Below are 15,188 nucleotides of genomic sequence, written 5' to 3'. Positions count from 1 at the left end.
CAAGACTCACGAGTCTTGGGTCGCGAGCCCTTGGCGAGTCAACTCGGCCCACCAAGGGACTGACGAGTCCATGGCAAGTCTACGAGATTTAAAACTATGAATCCAACAATATCTCAACATCTTTAAATTAGATAGATTTTAACCCTTAGCAATATCAGATTGGATTTATAAAAGATTAAAAGTAAGTGCTAATATTAAGTTTATCTCAATGTTCAATTTTTTTGCCATAGTCAATATAGATAGAATATAGATCTTTTAGAAAATAAGAACTTGCATTCACAAATAGGAAAAATAATTGACTGTCTAATTTTTAAACCTTTGTTGAAAACAATTACATGTTAATAGAACATATATTATTTCCAGATTTCCAAAAGACAAATGTAATAGAATATAATTTTCAATAATATCTCTAAAATTAGAAAATGATGTGATTCTTAAAAAATTGTCTAGACCAAAATCACCATATAATTCTCACTGATTAATTGTTAATTTTCTTTTGTTTTTGCTAGCTTTCATTAGTTTGATTTGTATGTAAATGTGCTTTCAAGTTGAATGTCATATTAGACCGAGTTGAAGAAAATGCATTCAATTTTAACAAACCTAAAAGTGTCAATATGCCAATTTGGTAACGGTATGGAGGCAAAAATTGTAATGTTGTAGAGTTTGATGAACAATTGTACAAATTTGAAATGTATGTGAGTTTTGCATAATTGCATGTGATTGTCGCTGTAATATAATAGGTTAACCATGCAAATACTCATACTTGCCCATGTATAGGTACACATGAAAATGTGTGGGTGTAGATGCATTCATAAACCACCGCAAGCTCTGTATGTATATCAGAGATTCACTAGGAAAATCTAATCTGTATTTTTCAGTTCCGTTTTCCGTGATCATTTGTCGACACTAAAATCTTACAAAATCATGAAACAAAAGTGTTTTCAGTAGTTACATATAGTGCAGAAGAAAATCTGAGCTCTAAGAAGAAAATTTATTCACAACACTCATCAATAAACTATCACATAACAAACATTCACATAAAAGTTTTCAGTTTTTCGGAGAGGTTTGGATTCAAATAGTCTTGGCTATTGTTTTGGCCGTCTCCCTGCTGTAGTTTTGCTTAAAAAATTATTATTTAATACAATAAAACACCAAACATAATAACCAACAATTGTATGCCTACTCTCAGGTTTCTAAATTAACTGACATCATAATCACTCGTAGATGTAGGATATGGTAAAGGTCAATTATAGAAATTGTATGTGAGTCGATATATCGTAGATGTAGGATATGGTAAAGGTCAATTATAGAAATTGTATGTGAGTCGATATATAAGGGTGCAACTATATTGCATTAAATGTAGTCACTATGAGATGTAGGTCCCAAGTAGGGACAAGGTCTCCATATTTTGTTCTTGAGTTCAGTATTCATCGGCCATCTCCTAAAGGCTGGTGGATCATTGATGGAGTCATCTCTTCATTTTCAGGTGAGAACAATTCAGCAGGCAGCATTTTTTCTATGCTTTTCCGCTGTGGTGTTATTGCAATTGATGCGCTTTCAGAATCTTGAGCAGCCAAATGGTTGTTGTACTGCCAATCTGTGATGTAACCAGGGCGAGAAGCAACAGGAATTTCCTCTACATCACCAGTCAGCATTGCGACCACTCGAGACATTGACGGGCGCATTGCAGGCAAAGCTTGTGTACAGAGAAGAGCTACTGCAATTACTCCAAGGACTTCTTCTTCTACGTATGTTGTTCTCAGTTGAGGATCCATCAATTCCAGCAGTCTCTTTTGCTCATGCAGTTGCCAAGCCTGTGATTTGACCAGTAGGTGGTGGCCATTACATTAGGTTATGCAGCATGCTAGACTTAAATCAAAATTACTGCGTAATTGAGGAAACTTTACTACACTAGTACATACCCATTCCAGAAGATAGACACGCTCTTGTGGCAAGGTTGTCTCTTTATTACTCCTACCGCTCACCACTTCTAAAGCAACAACCCCAAAGCTGAAAACATCAGCTTTTTCTGTGAGGTGACCTCGCATTGCATACTCCGGAGCCAGATATCCTCTTCAGACACAAACACTTCCAATTAGATCATGCAAAAGTATGCAGGTAAGTTCTAACTCTTTTTCAAAAGCTTCAAAATGTACAGTAGTTTTATTAATCAGGCCCACAAAACAAAATTGCATTCATACATGTAAAAGGAAAAGAAGATATTTATGAACAGATGAATAAGAAAAGCTTGTTCATATAGGATCTTACAACATCAGAACAATATATTGTTTTTCAACGTGTAAGGAAACTTCATCTCTGACACGTTTCAGAAAATTGAAATCAAATACTTAAAAGTGATCTTACATCGTGCCAGCAACTCTGGTACTGATATGAGTTTTGGTATCGTCAAATAGCTTAGCCATCCCAAAATCTGCAATCTTAGGGTTCAAAGAATTATCCAGCAGAATGTTACTGGCTTTGATGTCTCGATGCACTATTCGCACACTGGATTCTTCATGAAGATAAGCAAGCCCACGTGCAGTTCCAATGCAGATGTTGTGCCGAGTAGGCCAGTCAAGTTGGATGTCAGATTTTGTATTGCCTGCGAGTTTCCATTGATATGATGTGAATAGATACAAAACAATTCTTACAAATAAAGGTAAGTAGGGTGGCCATATATTGTTACCAAATAAAGCTTGTGCAAGACTGTTATTTTCCAGACATTCATAGACCAAAATACGATGATCTCCTTCCACACAGCATCCATGCAATTTAACAAGGTTGCACTGCAGATATTGCAGCTACTTCATTTATAAACTCGCGCTTTCCTTGCTTAGATTCAGATGACAGTTGCTTCACTGCTATTAATTTACCATCTGGAAGAATACCCTGTTATAATGCCATAGTCAAGCACAAGAAAAATCAGATAAACTTAAGGAGAAATTTAAGGATAGAGAATGGTTTGTAATTGGCATGAACTATGAGAAAAATTTAGTAGAAAAGATAAATTATGGAAATGTTACGTCTGCTCTCTAGAATTTATTTATATACACAAATCTAAAACAAGTAAATACAAAGACTGGAACGCATATTAACATACCTTATGAACTGTACCAAATCCTCCCTGGCCTAGCTTGTTTTCTTCATGAAAATCACTTGTTGCACTCTTCATGTCGGCATAGCTGAAAATGTTAGGTTTTGTGTGGATTCCTTTGAGTGCTGATAAAGAAGCAAGGTGTGATGGGTATCAATACCATTACCAAATTCCGCCCAATTAAAGTCAACCCAATTGGAAGAAAGGCATAACTGTAATTAATGAAATTTCATCTTCTAATCTTGCCATTACCTTCTTGTTCCTGACTGCGTGCTTCTAAGGACTTTCTGACTTTCCTCCGCCAGAAAATGAAAAAACCAAGACATGTCAAAACAGCAACTATTCCACCAAAAACAATTCCGATTACTGCTCCACTCTTGTTTTTCTTTGAAGGGGAGTTAGAAACTGGCTCATTCGAAACGGTAGGTTTGAACTCTACGCAAATAATAGAAAATTAGCACTAAAGATGTCTAGGTTTTCCACTGCAATGTTGTAAATTATGTAAATAAATTTGCAGATAACTGCTAAAGAATGCATTGTAGGAGTACGATGCTTGGTTTATGTACTGTTTATATTTTCTTAGTTCTATAAATTGAATAAAGTAAAGCTAAAAGTCCCAACATTTTCTTTACCAGGTGTAACACTAATAGCAGATATTAAAGGTCCATAGGTTCCTTGTTTTGTAATACAGCATGTTCCCTTCCCAGTCCAGAAAAAATGAATTTCAAGGAAATTTTCAGTCACGTTTGTGCTGAAATTGCGATCAACTGCTATAAATGAACCTCCTGCTTCCTTTTTGATGTTGAAATTCGTTAATACTTTATTCCCCTACAGCATCAGAGGACAAAAAGCTGACGTTGTGAGGTGCAATGCACTATGCAGAACTAGTATTTACCCAATGAGAAAATTAAAAATCCAAATGAGATTGCATGCAATGTGATTGCCAGACTAATGTTTTTGACGTTATTCACACTGATCATTTGCTAAAAGCGAAGGACCATGAAAGGGAAGAATGCGGAAAACAATCTTTAATCCCCTATCCACGAATCGAAAGAGGAAATAAATGAACACTCTTTTTAAGAGAAAAGAAATCAAACCATTAGAAAAGTGGGTTACACTTACCTGAACATAAACATCAAAAATGCGTTTTCCAACACTCTTCCAGCTTCCTGTGCTTAGAATATCTATTTCAGCAAATTGTAGTTTTACTGTGTATGGTCCATTTTCAAGCCCTAAACCATAGTACCTTAGTGAACTGGGAGATAAGCGTGCTGTTTGGTAGAGTTCGGTATCCAATGTACTTGTAAATTGAGATTGACTGGATTGTGTAAAATTATTTGCGGAATTGTCCAGAAAATTTCCAGTATTGCTGACTCCCCACTTTTGCGTATCACTCACATAAAATGAGGCAGCATCAAGTGTTTCGTTCTCACGTTCATAATCAATTCCTAGCTGGGAAGTCTTTTGTGAGCCACCACAGTTTATTGCGAATTGAGAATCTGAAAATTTAGAAGTCAAAATGTAAAATCAACAATATGTTCCAGCACTCTTTGGACAAGGAAGCAAAATGCTATTATTTCTTTCTTATAAGGAACAAACTTTATTACAATACCAAACTAAACTAAATTCTTACAGCTTCATTTACAGGAAGCAACAGCACCATTGTCATCTTTTGAATTGTTCTTGATCATTCAAAAACGGTTGATTTTTATTTTGTTTCCCGGAAAGAACTTGCCAATTTCATCGTCAAATGTTTCTTTTTCTTCCTCCTATCCAGTCCTCTGGATAAGGAAGCAGTTGAAGAAAAGATGAAGATTTAAAGTGCATTTTCATTTTCTTTTGCCATCAAAAAATAAGTAATTGATCCTTGTGGTCACAAGCCTGAAGAGTTTGGCAGTACTATGCCCTATTTACTTGTAGTCTGTAGAAATCTGAAACATGAAGCCTCCATAGTATTACACTAACATACCCTGTTTCAGTCCTTGTAAGAATGAAATCCTAGCATGAGACCTAAAGTGCTCTCCAAAGAGAATTCTCTGGATAATTTTGTTGTTCACTGATTCCAATCAGCAACGTTTTAGCCAAATGAAGAGGATGAGGAAAATGACAAAAATTAGAATAGCTTTAAATAAAAGTGTTCAGAACCCTTTTTGATGAGCTGTAGAATCATCAGGCTGAAATGAAAATGGATTTGTATATTATAAGGGGTTTTTACTCAGATATGGCAAGTGAATTTGAAGACCTTTATGGTTTTATGACAAACATTGAGGAAGAAGTCCCTTGGACTGCCTCTCCATGTGTAAATTCTAATAACTCAGAAGGACGCATTTGGGAATCTCAGCAACTTGTCCCAGTTTTCAGTTGAAGCAAAAGATGGAGTTTGGCAGGCATTATGCAGACTCAGACCTGTAATTGCATATGAAATTCTGAAAATAGCTTGTTTGTCCCTCTTGATAATCAAAATGAAAAATTCAAAGCAGCAGAAGATTGGAATGAGAGAATTTCATTCAATTCAAAGCAAAAGGAATGCAGAGCAACACTAATACACTCATGCTCGACCAAATATATAATATATTCTTCCAATATCTTCTATCGGGAACCCCTTCCCTGTTCCTACTTTTCTTTCTCTAAAAGCTACCCTGAATAACCTACGATTACCTTTGTATCCCCTATTCTATCATGATCAGCCTTCACTTATTTTCTAAACCCAAAATAGAAATAACTGATCACTGTCCTTAGATTCCTCCACCAAAAAAGCAGTGTAGTTGAACAAACTGATAAAATTTGTAAAACTAATTACTAAAAGGATTGAGCAGCCAACAAACGTGGAGGGGGCATTCAAGGCAGATGCTTTGCATCAAAGGGTTTTAGAGATGGGAATGAAAGACCATATAGAATCAAAATAATGTTTGTTCAGCTACAGTGGCAGTTCTTGATCTCCCCATACTTCAACTATAAATGGACCTTGGGTACTGGCTGTACAGTCTTCTAGGCACCCATCACTATTCTTCTTTCCAGTAACTTCATCGTTGCCAACAGCACATGCTTCAACTGCATGCCAAACAACTTCTTCTTAGCCTACTTCGAAATCTGATCCTTGCCTCAATGCTGGGAATTGTTTCTAGGGATGACAACTAAACATAGAGAAGATATATCTTGGTAGTCACTGCTAGAATTTGATATTTCATGTTTTAGCTAGATATAATGAATAAAGCATTTGTGATAATGAGGGAAATGCTCAGGAAACAGCTGGAGAGCCTTTCAAATGGTCTGGCATCCATAATGTCCCGGAAGATTTTCAAGATGTTTCTAGGCACGTCCTAATATTTCAGGGCACTTCTAAACAGTTTCCTTTGTCTTTGGAATATTACAATGGTGAAATGTGGACCCACAATGACATCTCTGCAAATTAGACGAAAAGATTTTAATGGAGAAGCTCCGCACCATATTTTGGACCTCATGAGGTGCCAATTGTGTTAATTGGTTATTGAAGGATACTGATACACACAAATGAATTAAATATGTTCCAGATGCTGCACCCACATAATAAGATATATATATACAAAAGACTAGGAGCTTTTTCACCCAAACATCTTTGTACTTGCCTCAACAATTTTCTAACCTTGAGGAATACCCTTTCACATAAGATGAATTAAAAGCATTTTTTTAATGAGTAGAAAAGTAAAATCTTCCAAACATATTGACTTCATTGAGATATCAGACCTAATTTTTCTTGGGATATTTTGGAAGGATGTGTAGGGGGTTGTAGCAATTTCATAACCAATAGAAGTAATTTTGAGGATGGTTTATGGACAAAAATGGCAATTAGTTATATTGTTGTTGCCTTTAGTCCATCTTCACCTTTGTCTTTCCGATTTCCAATCGTTAGGTTCTGGGATTTCTTTCAAAACTTGTCCAAGTATTGAATCATTGGTAAATTAGTCATGTTTCAAAACCCATGTCGGTCCGTGAAGAGGTTCTTGCAACCCAATCAGCCCCCGACAAGGTACCTTGTTGGAACCCAATAGTACCATTGCAACCTCTTTGGTTTTAGAAATGGCAAAATTTGTGTCAAAGTTTGTCTAAGTTCTAAGATTTGTGTCAAATGCCAATGAAGTATTTTTTAACTCCTTTGAAGATAAGAAAGCTTTTTGAGGATGATATCAGCAATTCCACATGGTTTCAAAACTCATGTTAGCATCCAATGAGGTCGTCACAACCTTGTCAATACTTGACAAGATTTCCACAACCATGCTAGAATTCAAAGCACTATTTAGGATCTCTAAGAACGTAGCAGTATGAAGAATTTTGTGTTTGATCACAAAGATGTATGACTTGTCCTACTTGGAAAATGAAAAGATAAGTATTCAAAAAGATGTTTTGGCTCTCTCGAATAGTTCCAAAACTCACGTCGGCATTCAAAGAGGATGCCACAACCTTGTCGAAAGCTGACAAGCTATTCATAACCATTACCAAGACAAGTGAAAGTTTCTAATGATAGCCCATGGATTATGTAAGAAGCAATTTTAAAAGGGAAAATCGATCCTGTTGGTTTCAAAAATTGTTTTTAAAACCATTGTTGGAGAATGACAAAGTTCTAGAAACCCTTCAAACTTCTAATGAGAAAATTGAAAGAGCCTTCATTTCAAATGGAACTAAAACTTGAATCGGTGGGACTTCACAGACACGAACATTAAAAGCACCATTAATGCACTCCTGAAGCTAATGGAAATCAAATGTAGGCCAATATAAGACCATTGTAAAGCACAAACAAAGAATTTTAACAAGCAATTTTCAAAGAGTGGATGAAAAAAAGCAAGAGTGAGGTGCAGATTGCATCTAGAAGGTTGTGCAGAAAGGATTCCAAAGGCACTATACCATGAAGAGCTTTTCAAATATAAAGGTACATAGTTACTCTTTGCTCCCATAGCTTGTGGAAGAAGGAATATTCAGTTATTAAAGTTAATTTCATGAAAACTTGCCTATTGCGAAATTGCTTGCTCAAAATCAAGATTTCTCTAGATTTGCTTGACTACATGTCGAAAGATTTAATTTGCCTCCTCTATAACTTGATTTTGGCATGAGTTTGGAGAACCCATTTCCCGAAATTGGAGACACAAAATTAGGGAACATAAATCTCAACGATTACTATAGGAGAATGGGTGACGAAAATAGGTCTCCATTCACATTGAAATTGGTCGATAGTGGACTATTGCAAACTACTAGATTTCCCATGGCTATGCAATTGCAGAACTAGTTCTAAAATGTATCAACCATTACAATCCCTAGACTTGAGAGGTGAAAACAACACATAACAGAATAATTGCTAAATTGGATGGGGAATCTTTTAGCACACTCCTCAAGTTACCTCAAAGGGAAGTCTTGCAGACATTGATACTATGGCGTCTTATCAACATTTCATTGAGAAGAAAAGAACATGGTGTAACACCATTGCAAGGCATCGGTTGGCTATACCTAAAAAGGGGAAATTACAGCTACCAAACAATTTGCACATGTCACACTTTGTCGATGACATCTCAAACATCATTGTGCTTCTACAAAGAGTAATCAGCAATGAGGATGCCCACAATTTTGAAGAATGGACATATCTATTTATCATTATCATCATTCGTGGAGAACAATTCATAGACTAGGGTAGCATAATCAGCAATAAAATCCACAAGAAGATCACCCAATTCCAATTTAACAAATCCTTTTATATGTCCTCGTATCTATTCTACACCATTGTTAGTACGAGGGCTTGGTAGGGGATAGATGCTATTTGCAATTTTGATGAGGTAACTCAGATTTATGATCACTACCCACAACTCCAATTGGAGCATAGTTAGAAAAGCCCAAAAAGAATAAATGATGCATTGACAATTTATGTGGTCTAATAAATCCAAGGTGATATGAGTATGAAAATATCTTGAGAATCTATCTAGTTGCTCAAAACATATGGGAGCTACTTCATCTAATTCCAAGGGTTCACCTACATCACAATTGGAGATTTTGATGGGCTTCCATACAAATTGCTTAGTTATTTAAGTGGCAAATTCATTCTAATTGAAACATTTACGCAATTAGGTGAAATGAGAAAAAGATGCAAATAAAGGAAGAAGGCACCAGTTCCTTTTCCTATTGGGCTAGCTCACTACCAATGCAAAACATTGCCTAATGCACTAAATATAGAAAAAGTCTTGGTACAATTCACCATGCATTTCTTTACCATAAGGTTACCATTTGACAACAAAGACTATGTCATAAAATAGTTTCATCTTGGATCTAGTTTTCACCACCTCCTTGGATTAAAAGATTATTGGGCTGACTATGACAATGACTATGAGGTTAGGAGGAGGGACTGGATAAGGTTGTCTTATTGATAAATTGAAGCTTTCAAATGAATTCGGGATATTCAAAGTTTAGAATATGATGAATCTGATTTAGTGGATCCCATATACTTTGATCACATCGAAACTTATCCCATACGGCCTATCAACTGGGATGTTAGAGAGGTGAGGACTCTAGAAGAAATAACCGTCGTCACATGAAATTAGTATATCATTCCAAGACACAATGGAAACAACCTCAAAGTGTGGGACCTTTGCAAGATGAGGTTGAATCTTCGAAGAAGGCTAACTTCCTTTCTAATCTAAATGCACCAGTGTTGGTCCAACTCAACACTATATAACCTACGAACAATCCTATTCTAATGATTCTAATGATTCTAGGGAAAAGGGGAAGAAAATATGTATAAATTGGAAATGGATGGTGATGCACCTAAATTAGAATGTGGTTCTTCCTACCCAGTGTTGCACAAAATATCAACAAAGCTACTGAGAGACATACAAAACCCTTCCATTCCACATATCAAAACATCAATATTTCATAGAGAGATTTTAAATCTTCACAATTTTAGAAGGAAAGAGTTTTTCCACATCTACAAAACTGTTCAAACCAGAAACATGGTCTATAACCTGAATTGAATGTATGTGTTTTTTGTTTGAAGGTACTAAGATATGGGACATATTACAAGGATCTATGCTTACATCACAAGATGATGCATCAAGCACTAATTATGCACACAATTGGACAAAAAAATAATAGAGAAAAGGTAAGGAACAAAAAATAATAATTGATAAAGAGGCATAGGCCAAGTTACAATAACAGAGTTGCAAAATACGTGAATCTCTATAGAGAAAAAAAAGAAGAACCAACTCTTTACAATGAGTCTTAATAGCCTATTTAACATTTACCAAGATTAGGATAAGGCTAGAGCATGCAACAAACAAGAAACCTTAGCTCCACATACTCAAGGATGTCTAACAAAACCCTCCAACAAATCCAATTTTGAGTGACCAAAGCTACCTGAAAGGACATGTCTGCAACTCAACCGTGCCCTAGCATTGATGACTTTTGAGTTTGAGTGCAAGGCAAAAGAGAAAATTGCCCACAAAACCTAATCTGGGGAGGTTCGAGGCAACACAGACATTTGCAAGTATTGAGAGAGCATGGGTTTCATCTCCTTTTTGAATCCGTGTTAGAATGCATCAAGACGTTCTTGCAACTCATAGGACTCAAGAAATGCTGGTTGGAGAAGTTGTTGGCCCTCAATGGTGATCAATGTTCTTTGAAAACGATATCGGGCTTATTTCTACAAACAACAGGTGTAATGTCCCCCTTATTGAGGCAGAATAATTAATTAATTTTTCCGAATTAATGATATTTCTTAAGGATAGCTTAATTGATTATTTTAATTAAAAAGTATTAAGTTAATTATTTATAAAGTTATCAAATAAATAAAAATTAAGAGGTAACTTTATATTTAATTAATTTAATAAAATGACTTAAATTAATATTATATCATAAAAGTCACTTAAGTGAAATAATATTATTTCTAGAAGCTTCTTGAAAGGTTGGAGAAAAAGTATAAAAGAAGGTCTGGTTAAGCTTCTAATTCATTCAAGATTTGATACTTGATTTGGAGTTCTTGTATGGAGAAGGAACCAGTTTGGGTTTTTGCTATTATTGAGCCTTTGGGAATGGAAACTCTCATAGGTTGAGAAATTTTGTGGCTATGAAACTATCAGCTGAGATTATTGCAGCGATTGTGGTGGGAGATACTTCAGTCTTTCACATTGGGCATATTGAGATTTGCTTCACTCTTCATGGAGGTCAAATTAGGAGAACGCTTCAGATTCATGATCTTTGATATCCACATTCTAATCAGGAGTTAGGCAATTTCTTGGAGGTGTTTTTTGGTGGTGATTTGGAGGAGTTTGCATTTGTTTTTCAGTCCAATCGTGGTCTACCATGGAGGTCAATCAGACCTACTGCGCCACACATTTTCACTCATTACTCATTGCTGGTTGCTCAGAATTTTGTGGGTAATTGTTCAGTCAATTTGCCTGGCATCGACAATCATTCCAATCATTACTTGGTGAGGAGAAAGCGCTGCATTTATTTGTTATTCATTGGCAATTCAAGGGTTTTTGGCACCATACTCCAAGTGGGGCGATTTCACTATTGGAGCCTTCAAAATTCATGTGACAGCTCCTACATGGTCACTGGGATTTAGCCTTCCTTGTGGCATCAAATAACCAAGTTCTTGATCAGTATTTGCTATTGTAATGTCTAATTTTTTGAGGACTAGTATGCAGAAATTGGAAGTCAACCATTAGAGTTCTTCAATAACATCTTGTACCTGCATCAATAATAGTTATTTTTTATTTATGAAGTCTGAAATAAGATCAGAAATTAGTTGCGGCAGTAGTATACTTCAAATTCATTATTTCTGAAGTTTGCATGTCAAGTGTTTGTGAAAATGTCTCTTGGCTGTAGGTACACATTTATCTTTTCAAATTCATATATATGCCTTGGAAAGATCAAAAGAATTCATTTATGCATTGAGTCTATAGTTTAGATATTATAGAAATCTTTTGAAAATGCATTCCTTGGTGTCAGTAACATGCAAAGTTATGCAAAGCCTTTTCTGTATCAATAACACGCAAGGTTATCAGTCTGAAACTCAGAACAACAAGCCTAATGTTTGTATGTGAATTGTTTGATATAATACCTTGAGCCATAAAAAACAATCAGATTTTAGTAACAACTGGTTTAAGGGTTGAAGGACAACTGTTTGACAATATTCCTTGAGCCTATCTTCAGCATTTAAGTCCATAATCAGCAAGGGATATTACAAAAGGATTGAAAGTAACCATTTTCTGAGTTTGAATGTGGGTTGTCGATCTACATCTGGTGCAAGGGATCAACAGTTATCTTTCCTTGACTAGATTCAAATATTTTGGCTCAAAGAGTATGCTGCGTCAATATTTATTGTCTAGTGGGGCCTACCATGAAGAAGTCGACTTTACACATCATCAAATAGGACTCGCACAACAAGCAATCCTTTCTAAGAAAGACAGATACGTGTCACAATTGGACATTGTCGCAACCTTGACCTGACCTGACCCATTGCCCTCCACAGGGGTGTGCAAAGACACCATGTATATCATACTATCACATCCACTTTGAATGAGTCTAGACATGTTTGTGGGCTTGAGACATGTGTCGCTATTTCATAGAAGTGTGGCCTTGAGGTAGGCCATCCTTTGAAGTCTTGTGGATGAATGCTAAAGCACCATGTGGAAACTATTAGCAATGTCGGTGTCTAAGGGAAGTGGATATAAATGGCGGGTCCAAATATGTGTCCTCATACTACAACTTTGCAACTTGATGGTGGGCTGTCCTTTTCAGTCTTACAAGCATGTGGCGAGGTGTCACGTGGACAAGTGGGACTATTGTCAAGGGTGATCATGTGTAAATGCCAACAAGCAATCACTAGGGAAATGGGATCAATCACTCAACAGACATAAAGGACTTAACTTGTAACTTAGTGACTAGGAATGAATGACAAGAAGTCAACATCAGATTAGAACATAAGAGATGGGGCCAAAGGGATTTAGAATTTTGGCTAGCTTAAGGACATAAAACCCTCTTGTTAAGAATGATAAACCCTAGCTATGCAAGATTTCAAGTTAGGTGACATGAAATGCCAACAAGAACAATACTAATGCTTAGAAGAATTAAAAAATGGTAATGAAGAAGACTATTGAAAAATCAAGTAAAAAGGCTTTAGAGGAAAAAGAAACTATAGAAAAAAGAGAAGAATGGCAAGAAAAACCTTCCTCCTCCCATCTATTGATGTGCTTTTTATACACTATGCAACACGGAATAAAATACCAAAGGCACTTTATCCTCTCTTGATCAAAATATCCTCGGATGCTAAATTATGTGATCAACCGAGAAGATTCCAAGGTTTCTATTGTCAGGTCTTGACGTGTGGATAGCTCAATGGTTGATATGATTTGCTGGAATCACAAGGGTGACTTACATTGATACTTGAACTTTTGCTTGAATGCTACTAGAACTTGGATTCTAACTACTTGCTTGGAAAATAAAAGTCCCAAAGAGGTAGGGTTTTAGGGAATCTAATCTAATCCTAAGAATGTAGGAACTGATTGTTGATTAGGTGTGACCATACCAAGCTGTGTCTCACCATCAAGGAACGACTACACAAAACCGGTGCAATCTCCTAAGGATAAATGAATTATTTTCATAACAACAATGCACATCAACTACACGAACAATGAGCATGAAGTAATAGAAGTTAAGCTTTCACACAAGTTCAATCGACTACGCACTGCAATTTGTAATCAACAAATTACAAGTAGTATGAACATTAGGTACACCTTTTATCAACAATAATATCTTCCATTTATCTAATCAAATTTAAAGCAAATGAGAAGTAGAGACCATTCAACATGTTAAATTATCATAGAGAATTCACCATAACTTCAATGAAAACAATATGTCTCTTACAACAGGATCTTGGCAACAATCTTTGTGTTCTCTTTTACTCTACTTTAATAGATAACTATTGATTGTTTCTGCTACTAACTATTATCTATTCTCTATTTCTCTATTGTTGTTCACCCTTACAAATGACAAAACTGAGCCTTATATAGATAGCTCTTTACAACGAATGGCTCAAATTGATTCACAATCAATGGTCGAGATTGAAACCCTGATTAGGGTTTGTAACAACAAATCCCTTTGGCCAATGAGAAAATTTCATTTGATTTGACATGTGTCACACATTGAATGTGAACCAATAGAAAATGAATTTAGGCATCTCAAAATTTGTGCCTCCATGGGTGAGTTAGGTGCGTTGTATTTGGACATCTTGACTTGGAACCCTCCAATTGGTTGATTGATGACTGGGATGCCACCCTAGCTTGCATTGTAAACTTGATATTTCATCACAGGAAAGTTTGATGTAGAGAAACATCTCTTGATATTCAACATTTCCTAAGCTTGGTGTGATGACGATGAAGGCATCATGATGATTAAGCTTTTTAGCTTTGAATTCTTGAGGCTGTAGAATTATCTCCGTGGGTGATTATAACCTTGAGGTTATGACGCTCAAGTCTCTATCTTGTCATTGATCCCCCTTGCTATGACTTAACTTCTTCACGTTTTTGGAGTATTCTTCATGCTATGATATCTTGATCTCTTTTTGTTGTTGTAGAGTTCATTACCTTGTTAAATTCTTCATCTTTCTTTCCATCTCCCTTTATACGTAACTTCTTAAAAGAAGATTTTAAGCAGCATCATCAATGATTTGTAAATCTACCATTTGCTTCCTTCATGCTGCATGACTTGATCCTTGCAATCACCCCTTCGATGTCTTGATGAAGTGAAGATCTTGGTGATGTAAGTCCTGATGTGATGCACCTTTGAACTTATCTTTCAAGTTGTGAAATTCCTCTTTCCATTCCTTGCACAATCTAAGCTTTATCATTTTGTAAAGCAATCCTTGAATTCTTCTTGATGTTGTAATGTTTGATGGTGTGAACCATGGATGTTTTTCTCCTCCTAGCTTATATAAGTGTTCATATTTCATGCCTCGGACCTGAAAAACAAAAGGATTTGAAATTATATCACATAGTTTAGATATCAATAAAGACAAAACCCTGACAAATATAGAATGCTAAGTTATATAGTTTAGATATCAATAAAGACAAAACTCTGA

The 15,188-nt window shown here is 35.9% G+C and overlaps 1 pseudogene; it reads right to left on the bottom strand.

The window, feature by feature from the left end:
- Nucleotides 1-972: 972 nt before the first annotated feature.
- Nucleotides 973-15,188, bottom strand: part of LOC131053392 (probable LRR receptor-like serine/threonine-protein kinase At1g56130) — a 279,171-nt pseudogene continuing 264,955 nt past the window's right edge.

Source organism: Cryptomeria japonica, chromosome 11 (genome assembly GCF_030272615.1).
Source record: "Cryptomeria japonica chromosome 11, Sugi_1.0, whole genome shotgun sequence".
NCBI lineage: Eukaryota > Viridiplantae > Streptophyta > Pinopsida > Cupressales > Cupressaceae > Cryptomeria > Cryptomeria japonica.
This window is presented reverse-complemented; position numbering and strand designations above follow the sequence as displayed.